Source organism: Geotrypetes seraphini, chromosome 3 (genome assembly GCF_902459505.1).
Source record: "Geotrypetes seraphini chromosome 3, aGeoSer1.1, whole genome shotgun sequence".
NCBI classification, from domain to species: Eukaryota; Metazoa; Chordata; class Amphibia; order Gymnophiona; family Dermophiidae; genus Geotrypetes; species Geotrypetes seraphini.
The window spans coordinates 323,832,105-323,851,580 of record NC_047086.1 but is presented as its reverse complement, the minus strand read 5'-3'; positions in this window follow the sequence as shown (position 1 = coordinate 323,851,580).

The following is a 19,476-nucleotide window of genomic DNA, read 5'->3' as shown; positions in this document are numbered from 1 at the left end:
TTCATGGTAAAGCTGTTGTGTTTCTTACTATGTGCCCTTATTTGGCAGTTTGATTCTTAGTGGTGATAGTGTCAGAGTACCACTAGGGGGTATTGGGTGCAATTTTGAACCCAGGTATTGACAGGGCAGGAATGGTCTGTTCTGGACCCCTAATAGCCACCTGGGAAACCTCTGATAGAAGCTGGGGTGGGGATCGGAGGTGGTAGGGCTCATGTTGGAGAGATTCAGGAATGTGGGGTTTTGTTTGTGGGGTTTCAGAAGATTGTCAGGTGCTTTTAGATAGGGGTTCAAGGCTGAAGGCTTTGTTCTTTTTAACACCACTGGCCCCTTTAAAAGATAATATACTCAACTTTGGGCCTACATCAGCTGGATGGTGGCTGGCTGACAGTTGAGCTCCCTCCTTTTAAACAACTATACTTCATCTATTTAATTATAAAATCCTCTAAAAGGACATCAACCAAGCAAAAGAAGCATATGGTATATGCGTTATGAGAAAAGACCAGCTGTAAATTCTAAACATCAAAAGATACTATGAGCTGTTCGCCTGCTCCTGCCTTTTGCCTGCTCTCACCATAATTGACATCTCTAGGGCTCCCAGGCCACCTCTCTTCCTCCGGGGCTCGGCGTGTGAGCCCAGAAGCAGCCGGGAACCCTCCTGAACTGCGGCAGTTGAGCCGTTCGCCTGCTCCTGCCTTTTGCCTGCTCTCACTGCAGCTAACATCTCCAGGGCTCCCAGGCCACCTCTCTTCCTCCGGGGCTTGGCGTGTGATAGAGTGCCGCCCCCCTGAAGCAGCCAGGAACCCTCCTGAACAGCAGCAGTTAAGCCGTTCACCTGCTCCCGCCTGTTCCCTGCTCGCACCGCAACTGACACCTCCGGGACTCCCAGGCCTCCTCTCTTCCTCCAGGGCTCGGCGTGTGAGCAAGCTCCGCCCCCTAGAAGCAGCCGGAAACCCTCCTGAACTGCGGTTGTTGAGCCGTTTGCCTACTCCTGCCTTTTGCCTGCTCACACCTCGGCTGGCACCTCCAGGACTCCCAGGCCACCTCTCTTCCTCCGGGGCTCGGCGTGAGTGCAAGCTCCACCCCCCAGTAGCAGCCGGGAACACTCCGCTAGCTTCGGCCATGAATAGGAGCGACCCCCACGACCACCACCGCCACCGGGAGGCCATGGTTGGTCCGGACGGCACGGTTATCGAGGCGCCGCAAACGGTCAGAGAGGCGCGGGCGGTGCCTGTCCAGAAAGGAGACAGATTCAGCGAATTTGGCATGCAGGAGGTGAGTGTGAATGTCTTAGACGAGTTGATGACCGGAGACACTGGATTTGGGGCTTCCGGTTTGCTGACAAGGATCGGATGACATCTGGAGAAGTTTGGCAGCCAAAGCAGTGAAGTCATTTCAAGCTGGACTTCAGTCTTGACTGTTTTTGTTTTTTATTTTTCACTTTCTTTTTAGTTTATGATATATTTTAAATCTCATTCATTGTTTTGCCACTTGTTTTTGTTTTTATTTTATTATTTAAATTTCATTTAAGTTTCCCCAGAATTCTATAGTTTCAACGGTTCTCCCTTCTGCTTCTATTTCCTATCTCCCCTCTTTTCAACCTTTCAAAGTCCTTCAGATCATTGTAGTCTTATTAAAATGTTTATTTTCTTATTTTTCTCATCTATCTCTATTTTTATTTCTTCATTACTCTACTAATTGTCATTTTCCCAGGTACTTTAGTTAGATTGTGAGCCTTCGGGACAGTAAGGGAATTTCTAAGTACCTATCTTACTTATAATTTTAATGCACCCTATTGTCTATTTTCTGTAAACCGCTTAGAATCCTAACGGAATTTAGCGGTATATAAGAAATAAATTACATTACATTACATTACATTACATCTTTCTACTGTTGTGACAAGGCATGCACAGTGTTACTACCTGCAGGAATGTAAAATTCAATTTACTGTGGTGGATATCACTAATGTTGGGTATCCAACATGTCCATTATCTGCAGTATTAAGATACCACAGGTTAATGATTCATGGAAATTGAGCTATGGTAAAATGATGAATTTTATTGCAGCTTAGTAACTAACTAAAACTTTACACTGGTTCAGAAGAACATATCCATACTCCCTTTTTTTCTTTAATCCTCAAACAGTAGATTTTCACTGTGATTGGAAATCCTACAATAAAAGAACTTCTAATAAAAAAATAATTAGAATAAAAGAACTTCTTAATTTATCACCTTTATAAAATTACATCACGTGATATATATATATATGAAAAATATTCCTGGGCTCAACTGACGTGAAATATTTTCAAGCTAGTATGGAAATGAGTTTATTTCAAATGCTAAGCCTGTGGAAATGAGTATGAATTAAACTATTATGCTGCCAATCTATAATTACTTTAATAATACCTCATTTGTCTTTTGTCTACTTTCTTGTCACTGCTGAGAACAACTACCAATTATTATGAGTGAGGTAGCTGAAAATTAAACAATAAGTGAGATGCTATCCCAATTTCTGATCTTGGTTTATAACGTGCTTATGCGGTTTCCTAGGTAAGGAGCTCCGATTTTTAACTGCTCTTGGGATAGTATTTGCTGGTTGACCAATAACAATTTTCTTTGCAGTACTGGAGGAAGTGGTCATGTGCAGGGCAATTCTATAACAGTGAACCTACTAGGAACCTATTCTATGCAAGAAAGTAGGTGTCTACTTTCAATTATAGCAGTGCTTCTCAACCAGGTACACCGAACACTCAGTAGTACTTGCAAGTACTACTGAGTGTTCAGTGTGCATATAATGGCACTTTGAATCATTTCAAGTCCAGTTCATTACCAGTCGCTTTACTTCTAAGCGGGCAATCTTATTCGATATCTCCTATGCTGAAAATGTTAGGGGTTATTTTAAATTCGTCCTTATCTTTTAAGGTCCATACAGATTCTCTGGTTAAGAGATGTTTTATTGTCCTCTGGAAACTGCGTACTATTAGGAAATATTTTGATTTTATATAATTTAAAATCCTGATTCAATCTTCAATCCTTTCAATATTGGATTATTGTAATGTTGTTTATCTGGGATCGTATAAAATCACTACTAGCCGACTAGAAATCATGCAAAATACAGCTATCTGTTTGATTTTTAATCTGATGATATGAACAGCCCATGAGAAGCCAACAAGATGTCCAAACAAGTGGGAGTCGAGGAGGCACAATGGAGAAAAGCAAAGTGATCAATTCTGTAAAAGCTTTTTATTGATAAAAAGTTTTCGTAAAAGACTCATTACAAGCTGTGTTTCGGCTTTCAAGCCTTCATCAAGAGTCCAAATCAGACTAATCTTATGCAGGTGTATAAGAGAATACATACAGAGTTTCTATAAAAACTTGTGAATGCATTGCTACCAAACCATTGGATTGCTTTTATAGAAGATCCTCAAGTCCTCAGACCATGTCATGAAGATATTCATAAAACCCTAAACATTGGGATGACAGACTTCAGAGGGGAAGGCCCTCTGTCTACCCTTTGTGTTAATAAAAAAAAAAAGAGGGACTCAAAGTATAGACCAGCAAGAGGCACGAAAAGAAGCACAAGGGGCCTTCAAGTTCCGCGCAACCATAAGAACATAAGAATTGCCGCTGCTGGGTCAGACCAGTGGTCCATCCTGCCCAGCAGTCCACTCATATGGCGGTCCCCAGGTCAAAGACCAGTGCTCTAAATGAGTCCAGCCTCACCTGTGTACGTCCCAGTTTAGCAGGAACTTGTCTAGCTTAGTCTTGAAACCCTGGAAGGTGTTTTCCCCTACAACAGACTCCAGAAGAGCGTTCCAGCTCTCCACCACTCTCTGGGCCATGTTTCGGTGTACCCACCTGCGTCAGGGGTTGTTCAATACAATCCTCTTGAGAAATCAATAAAAATAAAAAACAGCCGGTCAAATGAAACTAGGATACAGGCTTTAGCATTGCTGAAATGAAAGTCTGCACAAATGTGCTGTCCATTCAGCAAATCTAAAGCTTTTATCCCGGTTTCATTTGACCAGCTGTTTTTTTAATTTTTATTGATTTCTCATGAGGATTGAATTGAACAACCCCTGACGCAGGTGGGTACACCGAAACATGGCCTGTGTCGGGTCCATCAATAATTAGAAATGTGGTTGCTCGGAACCTGAAGATCTCTTGTCCTTCTTTTGTACCTTTTGTGTTAACCATGGTAAAAAAAAAATCAATGTTAGAAACTGTAATGGCTTTGAAATCCCAAATAAATATTTTTAATGTAAGCTCTGTCAACTTTCTGGGGAGTTTTTCTTAGTTTATTTTCCTCACACTTCTATATTTTGAAATGTTGTAAACCACATAAATATTACAATACTAGTGTTTAAGCCCGTTACATTAACGGGTGCTAGAATAGATTTCTGTCTGTCTTTCTCCTGCCCCCCTGTCTCTTTCTTCCTTTCTTTCTGTCTCTCTCCCTGCCCCATCTATCTTTTTTCTTTCTGTCTCTCTCCTTCTATCTTTCTTTCTCCCTCCCGCTGTCTATCTTTATTTCTTTCTTTCTATCTTTTTTTCTTTCTGTCGCTTTCCCTGCCCAGACCCTCACTGAATAGCCCGTTACATTAACGGGTGCTAGAATATATATGTGTGTCTGTCTTTATTTCTTTCTCTCTCTGTCTCCTTAGCCGCTTTCTGTATTTCTGTCTTTCTTTCTGTCTTTCTTTTGGCTGTCCACCACCACCCCTTGCATGCTCCCCCTGTCCATTCTCCCTTCCTTTTACCTCCCCTGTGTCCACCACCACCCCTTCACTGCTCCCCTTATCCAGCAGCAGCCCTTCTCCCTTTGTTTTACCTCCACCCTGTCCATCAGCACCTCTTCCTGCTCCCCCTGTCCAGGAGTAGGCCTCCCTTCCTTCCCTCCCCCCCCCCCCAAGCAGTTTGCAATAGTTACATTTTTGAACTTCAAAAAAGCTGAGAACATTGTTATCGAGAAATAAATGCTTCAAGTCAAGCAGACCTTGAAAATTCAGCCCTGTTCCATTTCTGCTGGCATCTTTGTGCTGGGGATGGCTCCTCCCTGTCGCTTTCAGGCCTTTCCCGGGATGCTTTAACCAGCAGTAATGTGAGCGAGCGGCTCCAGCACCGGCTTCTCCACCCGGACCCTGGCCACGCGCCGTGCTCCACCCCTTAGCTACCCAGAAGTACCGGGCTTCACTCGCCTGCTCCCGGAGAGTAGCCTGAGAGGACGGGGGGGGGAGTGGCTGCCGTGGTGATCTTGCCGATTCCCTTGGCGGAGTTATTTTTCAGTTTAAAGGTGCCACGGGGGCTCCTCTAACGATCCCCGCCTGCATTAGAAGTGTTTTCTGAAGCAGGTGCGGCTGGTGACAGGAGCCGCCGCGGCAACTTTAAACTGAAAAAATAACTCTGGCAAGGGAGCCGGCCAACTGGCAGTTCAAGTCGGAGCTTCGGTGGTGGTGGCTCATCTCATGATCCCCACCTGCGTCGGAAGTCCGACGCAGGCGGGGATCATGAGAGGAGCCACCGCTGTGTCTTTCAACTAAAAAATACAATACGGCAAGGAGCAGCAGGGAGCAGGCCAGACGGAAAAACGGAACCCTAAGCAGCGCATGCGCACTCCTACAGCTCACGGAAAACTGGCGCACGCAGAGGAAGTGCGTATGCGCGGCCTAGCGTTTTATTATATTAGATAATGCAGATTAGCAAGACAAACATTTTATGGAAAAATAATATGGAAGAGGACCCCTAGCAAATCCTTATTGGTTGAGGTGGATTCTGGGATTACATAACGTTTTTTTATTTTATTGGGTTTCAAAAGTTTGAGGGGAGGTATGGAAGAACTGTATTTCCAAGGCCCTACATGTACATTACTCTTCCACAGCATTTGGTGAGGATTTTTGGAAGTATCAGTAACTCCACAGCACGCAGCAGCAAGGGCTTTAGTGATACTCAGGACACATATATAGTTCATCACCATAATGTTATAATCATGCATCGGGTCCTTAAGAATAGTGCTTATTAGCTGGAAGCTTTTTGTTAACATGGTCTACTAGTAGATACCCACAAATCATTTCTGGTGGCCCCACTCCCGTGTTCCAACCTGACCCAGGAACTCTCTCTTCCCCTTTACACATTTTCTTTTTCCATTCTCCCAAGGCGTTCTTTCTTTTTCTCTGCCTTCCATTTCCCCTTTCCTTTCCCTGCCACAATCTCTTTCCCTGTCACCAATGCCAATCTCTAGCCTTTGTTTTCCCTCCCCCATCAAAAGATTGTCTCTCTCTTCTCTCAGCTTCTTTCCCCGTTTCCATGGTGCTGTAGCTCTTCAGCTCTGGCAGCTTGCATGGCAATGCGTGGCATATCTATTTCCACTGAAGAACTCCATCCACCATGTGGCTTTTCTTTGCCAGTGGAGTGTCCCTTGGCTCAAAGCTTTTCAGAGAATCACAGAGGCATTGGCCAGAGCAAATTAGGAGGCTCCAGAGTCCTGGAATTCATAAAAAATAGTTTACAGAAACAGCTGTGGTAAACTTTTAGCTGTAGAAGCATACAAACTTGTTTATAATTAAGAAGCAATCCAGTAGCTGAATTAATGTGTTCAGTTAAAAAAAAAATATATTTAATTAAATATATTCTTTTCAAATAGAAGCCCCTTTATGTGTGAAGCTTGGATCGAGTCCCAGTCCCCCCAATAGGCAATGTATGTGCTTGCTCACCCCAGTGATGGAACCAATCTATTCTAACATCATTTTTTTAATTTAGAAAATGGTTTTATCCTCTTATGTTGAGACTGGACAATAAATATATGTACAAAACTAAATGGTTACTGCTTATCAGTACTGATTGGAGAAAGTTACAGTACAACCAATAGACTAGAATAGGAACTGAAACATACAGTAATAATAGATCAAGAATTAGCATAATGCTGTCAAAAGCTTTTACTATAATTAAGAGAAGTGAGAGGGGAATGGCATGAGTTGTTTAAAGCATTTTAAGAAAACACAAAAAAAGTTATTTTTTTCCCCCTGAGTCTGAAGATTGAAAAGTTTCTTTGTTCCTGAGAGATAATGAGCCATGAAGTTCTCAATTTGGGGGAGGGGGACAGAAGGGGGGAGAGAGACTTTAAGGGCTGGGGAAATAACATATATATGACACTTGTATCATAACTTATAACAGCAGCTCCTCCCTAGCAATACAGGAAGGGAAATCCCGTCTATTCTGCCTTTCTCTCACAGACATGGAGAGAGTCACAGCCCGTAATATGAAAATGGAACGCAAAAGAGCATGAAGGGCTGTCAGAAGTTTTTTATTGATGGTCCTGACATGGGCCATGTTTCAGTGCACAAATGCCTGCATCAGGGGGTCAATCCTAAAAGTATCCAAAGCCTTATAAGTATGATAACAGTACAATATGGACAATAATAACCCAGAGTTGTATTTTTCCACCTCATAAACTCAGCATTTCCTGCACATCATCACAGATTGCCAATGCTAAGATGCCGATCTGTGGCGCTGTGCACGAAACGCCGAATTTGTGAGGTGGAAAAATTAGCTGAATCAATCACTGTCTTTTACTGTTCATAAAATTCAATTGCTAGCTCCTCTACTCTAAGCAGCCCACTATTAAGTTCCCCATTCAGGGAGGAAGTAAATTCTGAGGACAAATTATACACGTATCCGCGGTTTCCATATCTGCGGATTCGCTTATTCGCGATTTTTCGACTGCTGACTCCGCCCCCTAATTTTAATAACTGAACCCGGCGTTTCACATTGGAAATCGCAGCTCCTGGTAGTTCATGGAGGAAATCGCTACTCCCGGTGTTTCCTGAAGGAAATCGCTGCTCCTGGCATTGTACAAAGCAAATCGCAGGTCAGGTTATTCACGGTTTATTATCTTTTTCAGGTCTATTTTACCGGAAAAAAACGCAAATAACATGCAGAAAGTTATTTGCGGTTTTCGGTATTCACGGCTATGTTCTGCCCGCATCCCCCGCGAATACGGAGGGAGAAGTGTAAAGCTATTTACCACACCAGCTTGACCAGCATTTTCAGAGTGACCAAAAGCTGAAGTAAAAAGATGCACTCATAGAGGTTTGTAGAAGCTGGGGGAGCTAAACAGCCTGACATAAAAGAAGAAGAAGAAGAATTGAGTCGGTTCAGCGGATGGCCACCAGGATGGTCTCGGGGCTAAAGAGTCTCTCGTATGAAGAGAGACTGAACAAATTGCAGCTCTATACTATCGAGGAGCGTAGGGAGAGGGGAGACATGATTGAGACATTTAAGTACATCACGGGACGGGTCGAGGTGGAAGATGATATCTTTCTTCTCAAAGGACCCTCGAACACAAGAGGACATCCGCTCAAACTCAGGGGAGGGAAGTTTCGTGGAGACGTCAGGAAGTACTTCTTCACGGAACGAGTGATAGAGCATTGGAACAAGCTTCCAGTACAGGTGATCGAGGCCCGCAGTATCCCTGACTTCAAGAACAAATGGGATACCTATGTGGGATCACTGCGGGAGTCATACCAATAAATAGGGTCGCTAGGATATAGACTTAATAGAGCAGGTCAGTAGAGTTAAGGGGGCCAGTAGACTTAAAAGGGGGTCAATGGTATGGGCAGACTTGATGGGCTGTAGCCCTTATCTGCCGTCATCTTTCTATGTTTCTGTGTTTCTAAGAAAAAAAGCTAGATTTCACAGAAAACAAAGCCAAAAGGAATAACAAAAACTGCCAAGGAGTGAAAAAAAGAATAGTATAGAATCAATACAATCATTGAAATGAACTTTTAACTGATTTAAAAGTGTGACACTCTCACAAGAGAGAAAACAGACAGATGGGAAGGGTGGGAATCAAAGTAAAGTGCCATTTGAAGGAGGTTTTTCTTCCCGTTTTCTCCACACTAAAGTTATCACATGCGTCTACATTTCATGCCCAACTTTTGTTTGTTTGTCATCTCATCACCGACCATAAAAGAACTCTGGTGGTAGATATTTAAATCATACTGGAACATTAGAATTAGAGAATGACACGGTGACGGTTTACCCGCGGCCACCGCATTTAAGCCGCGGGTCACGCCGAAAACGGGGAAGAAAACTAGCAGTCGCTGCGGTGACGGGGACAAGGCCATTCACCGACCGCGGAAACGGTGAACAGGTTTGTCCCCGCGGGCCAATGTACCCCCTTCTAGGAACCGCTATTTACCTGTGTTTCACCGTGCTCCTCATTTGTCAGATCAACCCTTCCTGCCAATCGCAGCAGAAGGGTACCCAACCCCTCCTGCCGGTCCTCCCAATGGCCTCCCCTAAGATCGCCGGCAGGAGGGTACCCAACCCCTCCTGCTGGACCCCCCCCCAACGAACCCTCCCACCCCGGAACCCCCTTAGTCTTACTTTCCAAGTTGGACCGGACAGCTCCTCGCTCGTCTGGCCAGCAGGCCTGCCTCCGTCCAAATGAGGCGGGCCCGCCCCTCCCCTCCCCTGCCTAACCCACAGGATCCTAGGGCCTGATTGGCCCAAGCACCTAAGGCCCCTCCTATAGCGGGAGTGGCTTTAGGTGCCTAGACCAATCAGGATCCTAGGGCCTGATTGGCCCAAGCACCTAAGGCCCCTCCTATAGCGGGAGTGGCTTTAGGTGCCTAGACCAATCAGGCCCTAGGATCCTGTGGGTTGGGCAGGGTAGGGGCGGGCCCGCCTCATTTGGACGGAGGCAAGCCTGCTGGCCATACGTGTGAGGAGCCGTCCGGTCCAACTTGGAAAGTAAGACTAAGGGGGTTCCGGGGTGGGAGGGTTCGTTGGGGGGGGTCCAGCAGGAGGGGTTGGGTACCCTCCTGCCGGCGATCTTAGGGGAGGCCATTGGGAGGACCGGCAGGAGGGGTTGGGTACCCTTCTGCTGCGATTGTCGGGAGGGCCGTTGGGGGGGTCTACAGGAGGGGTTGGGTGCCCTCCTGCCGTGATCGCTGGGGGGAGGGGAGACTTGCAGCCGTAGCCGCGGTCACTATGCTAATCACGGCAGGGAGATCTTTGCCGCGATTAGGTACAGCGGCCGCGTCTAATTACCATATAGGCTAACATTGTAAGCATTTAAAGTACATGTCGTGTTTGTTTTTGCATTGCTAGCCCCAGGGGTGGTGGAAGATTAGTGATTGAAAAACTGTATGAAAAATAACTATTTTAAATTTAGTGATCAAAATGTGTCAGTTTTGAGAATTTATATTAATTAATTTTTTCTCTGCGTGTTTTGTTTTTGTATAGTTATTAACTAATATTTAACTAAGTTTTAAAGTTTTAAAGAATGTTTCCTTTATATGTAAATAAAGAAAAGTGAATGGGATTGCAGTGGCGGTGATGGGGTGGTGAATGGGGTGGCAGTGGCGGTGACGGGGCGGTGAAGAGGATGGTGAGACGGGGACGGGGCGGTGACGGGGATGGTGAGACGGGGACGGGGCGGTGACGGGGATGGTGAGACGGGGACGGGGCGGTTACGGGGACCAATTTTTTCACCGTGTCATTCTCTAATTAGAATCAAACTGGCAGACAGGCATGGGTTTAAATTGGGAGGGCGAAAGGGCACTGTCCCCAAGCACTGCTGGACAGTGTGCCTCTCCTCTTCCAGCATTACCTCTTCTTGCTGATAGTTGAGGCAATGATCAGATTGGATCCCTCAAAGAACTCCTGAACTTTAGGAGAGCAATTAAAACGTATCTCTTCACCTGATACCCCTGCCTATTGGTAAAAGATTCTCTATACAGATTAGTTAGGACAAACACATAGAGGGGCACAATCAAAATAAACACCCAAGTCTGTTTTGGAAAAATTAACTGTCACCCAACATCGGCACCATCCAAAGTCTGTCCTTGAAAAATACGTCCAAAATTTTTTTTTCCCAAAAATCATCTACTTCTACGTCCAGCCATTTGATCGTCCAGACCACTAGTACGTCTATATACTACATTCGCATCCCAAAAAATCCCAAATGCCTAGAACAAGACCTTTTAGATGTGGGAGGGGCCAGTAAAGTGATGGACTGGCTACCCAGACATGGCAACAGAGTAGTGGGGCAACTTACAGGGCACTATAGTGAATTTCACAAAAAGGGTGCCACATAAACATCTCACCACAACTCCTTTGCAGGTCATGGTGAGCCTCCCAAAACCTACTACACCCACCTGTAGTCCTTATGGCTGCAGGTGCCACCTATATGGTTGGGGTGGGGAGGTTGGTGGACTCACATTTTCCATCATGAATGCAGTGGTTAGAGTGGCTTATGGCCTGGGTCCTCCTCTCTATGGTTCTAACCCATCCCCCAGACTACTTAAGCCACCTCTGTACAGTTCTACTAGGCTTTCCTATGCCAGGTGCTGATGTTCTGGAGGCATAAATCCTGGCACCCACAGTTGGATAGCACAAAGTGACTTTTATAGAATTGGTACTTAGTGTGTGAATCATATTGGTGCCTAACTGAGTTTATAAGAAAACGGAGAAAGCACTTCCATACAGGTATGTGTCAAACAAAAGAAAGTAGGGAAAGACCAATTCAATTCCAGCTTGAAATTTTAATGCAATATCAAAATATTGACAATAACCCCCCCCCCCCCATACAAAAACGCAAAAGTGGTTTTTAGTACCGACCTGTGCTAAAAAACGCTTTTGCGGTTTTGTAAAAGGGGGAGTAAATTAGTAAGATAAAAGGTGCAGATGTGCAGTTTACCATAGAAAGGTCCACAAGTAGGTATTGCATAAAACTAACGAGCTGGAATTGAACTGGTCTTCCTCTACTTTCTTCTATATGTCTAACAGGTACTATTTACTGAAGCTGACCCATTAGGATTTTTGGATTTGGTGTTTAAATGGAATTTAGTATATCTTTGTTCTCTCTCCTAATATGGCTTCACTCTAGGTATGATTTCTCTCTCTTTCTGCAATATTTGAACTGCAGTATTTTGTTTTTCTGCAGAAAAAAATAATATGTTGGCTGGTGGAGGGGGAGGATTGACCCATCACACATCTGTTTGCATGCCTTCAAATGTTGCCTCAGAGAATAGTATGTCCTTTAGAAAAGAAAATGTTATCACTGTTTCTTAAACTTTTTACTCCCTCATATGGAATGTAATTTGGCCCTCTCATCACAGTTGGATTCTCTGTCTATGAAGCATAAATTTAAAAGAGTCTCCATCATACTGTGTGTGGCACAGTGGTTAACACTATAGCCTCAGCACCCTGAGGCTGTGAGTTCAGACTAATGCTGCTCCCTATGACCCTGAGCAAGTCACTTAGGGCTAGATTCACTAAGGACACTGATCGTGTACTTTGGAATCTCGACCCAATTCACTAACCTCACTCCTGATCCGATCCGCGCATGCAAATGAGGGGGAATGAAACATAGAAAACATAGAAACATAGAAGATGACGGCAGAAAAGGGCTACAGCCCATCAAGTCTGCCCACTCTGCTTACCCACCCCCTGTCTATGCCCTAATGACCCAATTTCCTTATCTTGACCCTCGTAGGGATCCCACATGGGTATCCCATTTATTCTTAAAGTCTGGCACGCTGTCTGCCTCGATCACCTGCACTGGAAGCATACAAATGTAGGAAGTCAGTGATTCACTATAAAAAAAAAACAGGAACACCAACTGGGCTGATGCAAAAAGAAGCGACTGCTGAGGACAAGTTGCTCACATCCTTGCCGACTCTCCTGCCCCTCAGAAGCAGTTTCTCTCTCCTTGCTCTCATCCAAAAAGCACACTGCTCTCTGCCTCTCTGCCGCCCTGCAGTGCGAGCCTGTGGTTTTAGCCCACGGTTTGCACTTTGGATCAGATCTCTGCTCACCTGTGAGAAAACTTCAGAGAGCAGGATGGAAGGGCCGGTCGTCTCGCTGGGGGTGGCCAGGCTGCTTCGACTCGTCACCGTATGCGGAGACATCGGGCTGAGGGGCAGGGAAGAGTTGGGAAAAATGGCCGGTATCAGGGCTGAGAGAGCCGGGGAGCTGCTGGCATGGGCTTGATGGGAACTGTGATGGCTGACGCCGCGCCGATGGTGCAGCCTATACTAGTCAACTGGTTGGATAGGGGGAGTGCAGAAAGGACCCTGGAGCTTTTAACCATGGGCTTGCGAGTAGTTATCTGCCTCTGTGCCTCTGTACTTTTCATTCCCTCCCATCACGGACATTCTGATCAATATAGTAACAAGTGCATGCTCAGACCATCTACAGGCAAAGAAGATGGTCTGTGCATGCATCAGAATCGCTCTCTCTGATCGCTCTGGGGTCGGTGTGGGGCATGCCTCCTATTGGGTCCATTTGCATGGAGACTCATGGTGAATCAGTCGCCCGGCCACTGATAGGATAAGATCAGACACGAACTGGAAAGGTAAGGTGGGCTTAATGAATCAAGCCCTTAATCCCCCATTGCCCCAGATACATTAGATAGATTGTGATCCCACCAGGACAGACATGGAAAAATGTTTGAGTACCTGAATAAATTAATGTAAAACTGTTCTGAGCTCCCCTGGGAGAGCGGTATAGAAAATTGAATAAATAAATAGTGTGAGAAGTTTCAGCCTCTGATAACCAGGTGACATCACAATACCTCATTCTACCAATGCCTAAGAGCCAACCTCAGTGATGTCACAATGGCTTGATTGTCCTATTTTTGGCTCACTTTTACTACATCTTGATTTCTAGAGTGACGCAGTGGTTAACGCTACAGCCTCAGCACGCTGAGGTTGTGGGTTCAAACCCATGCTACTCCTTGTGACCCTGGGCAAGTCACTTAATCCCCCCCATTGCTTAAGTACCTGAATAAATTAATGCAAACTGTTCTGAGCTCCCTGGGAGGATAGTAGAGAAAACAAATAAATGTAATTGGTGCTGTAGTTTTTTCTCTATCTTCACTTTTACATTCAAGAACAATCTGTCAAATATTTGTGACAGCTTGGTCTAAGTTTCATTGGCGTTTTGGATTTTCAAAATTCAAAATATTACCCACAGATTTGATATGGGGCCAGAACTGCATTATATAGTGAAAGCAAATTTTAAAAAACCTTACAAATAAGTGGAGAAAAAAATCTCAGTCAAAAAATAGCTCTGGCGAACGCAGCATACACTGTCTAAAAAGTCAGGCTCATGATAATCATCGGTCAAGAAAAAACTCCACAATTCTTCATGAGCAGAATATTCTTATCACAAATGCAATTCTGAGCCAACCACAAAGAAAATGCAGTATATCAATAATATATATGATGCAGGTCACAAATTAGGAAGCTGGTTTTGTGAAGATTGTTACAACCCCCTGAAGCAGCTTTTTCTTTTTATGAAACACGGTACACATGTTGGGAATTGTGTTCAGTGCAACATTTCACTGTGATTGAAGGCTTTGAGCAGACTAGTGACCTTTAATTTTGCTTCCAAAATATAGCGATATAGGACAGTTGGAGCAGACGTTTCCTAATTTGTGACCTGGATCATATATATTATCACTGATATATTTTCTTTGTGGTGAAGTCAGAATTGCATTTAAGCTAAGAATATTCTGCTCATGAAGACGTGGGGGTTTGTTTTTTTCTTGGTCGATGATTTTCATGAGTACAACTTTTTAGACAGCTTATGCTGCATTTGCCAGGGTTCCTTTTTAACTGAGGTCTTTTTCTCCACTTATTGGTCAGTTTTTTTTATTTGCTTTCATTAAATAGTGCAATTCTAGCCCCACATCCAATCTTCAGGTAATATATTGAATTTTGATTTTCTTGGCTATCTCTTACCTTAGCTCTTTTGGGATTATCATGTTTTGGATTTTTCCCACATCTGGAAAATCAAGAATCAACCTGAAGCTTCATTACAGATTCACATCTATACAGGTCCATTTTTAACCAAAATTAAAGTACTCCTAATCATTGGTATCAGTGGAGATGTCTTCAAGCAATTGCAGGGTGCTTTGTTCAGTGGTTTACCAGATGGCATAGTGGACCCAGGGTCAGCCCTACCATTCAGCAACTGTGTTTTGAGTATGGCCTCACTTTTTGGGCCTGCATTTTAGGTCCTATTTAGTTATGCAAATGAGGCCTGCAATAAGTAGCTCCATATTTTTCCACATCCCCACTGTTACAGATTCTCAGTGGCGTAGTAAGGGGGGATTAGGGGGCGGACCACCCCGGGCACCATCATGGTGGGAGCACCAGCATCTTTCCACTCTTCACACCACACTTGTGCACTCCCTTCTCCACCACCACCACCACCATCCCCACCACCCCCACCCTGTACCTCTTCAAATCTTTGCCAGCACGATCAAATTCTGCAGCCTGTTGCTCATGTTGGCCTGGTTCCCCTCTGAAATCACTTCCTGGTCAGGCCAGGAAGTGATGTCAGAGGGAAAGCCAATGCCAGTTCGAGCAGCAGGCCAGAGAAGCTGCTCATGCTGGTGAATATTTAAAGAGGTATAGTGTAAGGGGTGCATGAATATGGTGTGGAGGGTCAGATCCTGAGAGGAATGGAGTGATATCCAAGAACTCTACAGAACTGGTTGGAGTTGATGCCTTGGAGACTGAAAAGTCAATTAAATAATCTGCTTCTGGTAAGACATATTCCCATTCTTCTAAAAGAAATAGGACAAACTATGAAGCTATCAAGAATAGATGTACTAAAAGGGAAGTTATGCTGGACATGAAAGGGAGATTTGGAACACAAAACATAGTAACATAGTAAATGACGGCAGATAAAGACCTGAGTGGTCCATCCAATCTGCCCAATCATACATGCTCCATAAATTAATTTAGTTTAAATGGTCCTTTTTCTTAGATATTTCTGGGCTAGAAACCCAGAGCCCTGCCCAATAGCATGCTTAGGTTCTATCTACTGGAGTCTCCATCAAGGTTTACTCTAGCCCATCTTAACCATCCGAGCCATCAAAACCTTCCCCAGTACGTCCTCAACTGAATGTCCATATACGGGACACAGGCTGTGCAAGCCTGCCCAATACCATTGTGGGTTAAAATACCAGGAAGAAACATCCGAGATAAAGATGGGACTGTACTACCGTCCACCTGGGCATACTGAAGCATTTGATACAGAACTGGTAGCTAAGCTGAGGCGGGAATGCAAGAACGCTAACACCATAGTTATGGGAGATTTCAACTATCCCGGGATAGACTGGTGTCTTGGAAATTCAAAATGTACAAAGGAAGCAGAGTTCCTGGAGGCCGTTCAGGACTGCTTCATGGAGCAACTTGTCAAGGAACCAACGAGAGGGTCAGCGATTCTGGATATGATCATCAACGGGCTGAAGGGACCTGCAAAGGGAGTGAAAGTAGCGGGACCATGAGGAAACAGTGACCACAACGTGATTCAGTTCAAAGTGGAAGTAGGATCACCAAAGGGAAAGAGAACCAAGGCAACAACGTTTAACTTCAAGAAAGGGAACTATGAGGCCATGAGACAAATGGTGAGGAAGAAGCTCAGAAACAGCTCCAAGAAAGCTCAGACTGTGGAGCAAGCCTAGTCCTTATTCAAAGACACGATAAATGAGGCACAAAACCTGTATATACCCAGATTCAGGAAAGAAAGCAAAAAGAATCCAACAAAAGACCCGACATGGATAACCAAGGAAGTTAAGAAAGTGATAGGAGATAAGAAAAAATCGTTTCGAATGTGGAAAAAGGACAAAACCGAAGAAAATTGGAAAGAGCACAGGAAGCATCAGAAAGCATGTCACCAAGTGGTCAGGAAAGCCAAGAAAGAATACGAAGAGAGACTAGCCAAGGAAACAAGAAATTTTAAACCATTCTTCCGATATGTAAAAGGAAAACAGCTAGCGAGGGAGGAAGTGGGACCTCTTGATGAGGGGGACAGGAAGGGGGTGGTGAAGGAGGAAAAAGAGCTGGCTGATAGACTAAACATGTTCTTCTCGTCGATCTTTACCAAAGAAGACACAACCAATGTGCCGGAACCGGAAAGAATCTTCAAGGGGGATCAAGAGGGAAAATTATCATGCATGGAGGTAAGCCACGATGACATACTCAGACAGATAGATAGATTAAAAACAGACAAATCTCCAGGCCCAGACGGAATACACCCAAGAATACTGAAAGAGCTCAGAAACGAAACAGCGGAGTTACTGCGGCATATTTGCAACCTATCCTTGAGAACAGGGGTAATCCCGGAGGACTGGAGGATAGCAAATGTTACACCTATCTTCAAAAAAGGATCGAGAGGCGAACCGGGGAACTTCAGATGGGTGAGCTTGACCTCAGTTCCGGGGAAGATTGCCGAATCACTGATCAAGGAAAGTATCAATGAGCATATAGAAAAAAATAAACTGATGAGAACAAGCCAGCATGGTTTCTGTAAAGGAAGATCATGCCAAATAAACCTACTGCACTTCTTTGAGGGGATAAGTGACCCCATAGACATCATATATCTTGATTTCCAAAAAGCCTTCGACAAGGTACCCCATGAGCGCCTACTGAAGAAACTGTGGAGCCACGGGGTGGACGGGGATGTGCACAGATGGATCGAAAATTGGCTGGTGGACAGGAAGCAGAGTGGGTGTAAAGGGACACTACTCTGACTGGAAAGAGGTCACGAATGGTGTCCCACAGGGGTCGGTGCTGGGACCGCTGCTGTTCAATATATTCATCAATGACCTGGAAACAGGGACAAAGAGCGAAGTTATTAAATTCACGGACAACACAAAACTCTCCAGCAGGGTCAGAACTGTTGAGGAATGCAATGAACTACAGAGAGACCTGAACAAACTGAGTGAGTGGGCAAATAGATGGCAGATGAGCTTCAATGTAGAGAAATGTAAGGTCTTGCACATAGGGAAAGGGAACCCCATGTATAGCTATACGATGGGAGGGAGGGTACTGGGGGAAGGCAACCTAGAAAAAGACCTGGGGGTATTGGTGGATAAATCAATGAAGCCGGCGGCACAATGTGCAGCAGCCTCAAAGAAAGCGAATAGAATGCTGGGCATTATCAAAAAAGGTATCACTACCAGAACGAAGGAAGTTATCCTGCCGCTGTATCGAGCAATGGTGCACCCGCATCTGGAATACTGCGTCCAATACTGGTCTCCGTACCTTAAAAAGGATATGGCGATACTCGAGAGGGTCCAAAGGAGAGCAACAAGGATGATTAAGGGCATGGAGAACCTTTCATATGCCAAAAGGTTGGATAAGCTGGGGCTCTGTACCCTGGAAAAGCGGAGACTTAGAGGGGACATGATAGAGACCTATAAAATCATGAAAGGCATAGAGAAGGTGGAGAGGGACAGATTCTTCAGAATAGCGGGGACAACAAAAACACGAGGCCATTCAGAAAAATTGAGAGGAGACAGATTCAGAACAAATGCTAGGAAGTTCTTCTTCACTCAGAGGGTGGTAGACTTCTGGAATGCACTTCCAGGAGAGGTGATAGGACAGAGTACATTATTGGGGTTCAAAAAGGGACTGGATGACTTCCTGAAAAGAAGAAGATAGCAGGGTACAGATAGAGGGTTACTTACGGGACATTAAGTAAATGGGATATAAACATCCTAGGTAAGGAGCACTTATAGGTCATGGACCTGGTGGGCCACCGCAGGAGCGGACTACTGGGCACGATGGACCCCTGGTCTGACCCGGCAAGGGCAATGCTTATGTTCTTATGTACTGGCCTTAGTTCCTTCAGTGTATACCCACTATTTTCTGATTAGAGATCCTCATGTTATTTAAGTGTCCTTTTGTAACTACATATTGGACTAAAGAATGGTCAACAATTTCATCTATACTCTCCTTATCAGAATCTTTAACTTATCAAATAATCATTTTGGGAGGATTTGGTCTAACATCTAGTATTGATAGTTATAAAGCACAACTACTGAAGAATTTATTGATCATATCTGTTAAAACAATTTTAACTAACTAGAAAGACTTTTCTAAATTAGACTATATCTGGTGGAATTTGCTGTGCTTATATAGTAAATATGAGAAAATGTATGCTATAAAGAGTGTTAATCTGAGGAAATTTAAGAAAATATGGGAATGTTTATTAAACTTTAGTGAGTAAAAGTGGATATTATCCCCCTATTTTACGAACACATAGCGCTCAGCGCCGGCAGTGGCGGTAACTGCTCCGATGCTCATAGGAATTCTATGAGCATTGGAGCAGTTGCCACCACTGCCGGCGCTAAAACCCACGCTAAGCGTTCGTAAAAGAGGGTGTATGTTAGATACTATCTTAATGTTGTGTGACATCTTAGGACTATTATGTAAGGTAATAGTTGATTTTTCTATTTTTGCTATGTTATTATATTGTATTTATTGGGTTTATTTATGTATTTAAAAATGTCAATTTTAAAAAAAAATATATATATATATATATAAAAGAAATAGGGCAAACTAATCTGAACCTCTGGGAAAGTATAGTAACTAGATATGAAATATGGTAGGCCTATTAAACTTTTTTAAACAAACTCTGTTTTTGAGTAATCTTGCTTAAGACATCAGTGTGTTTC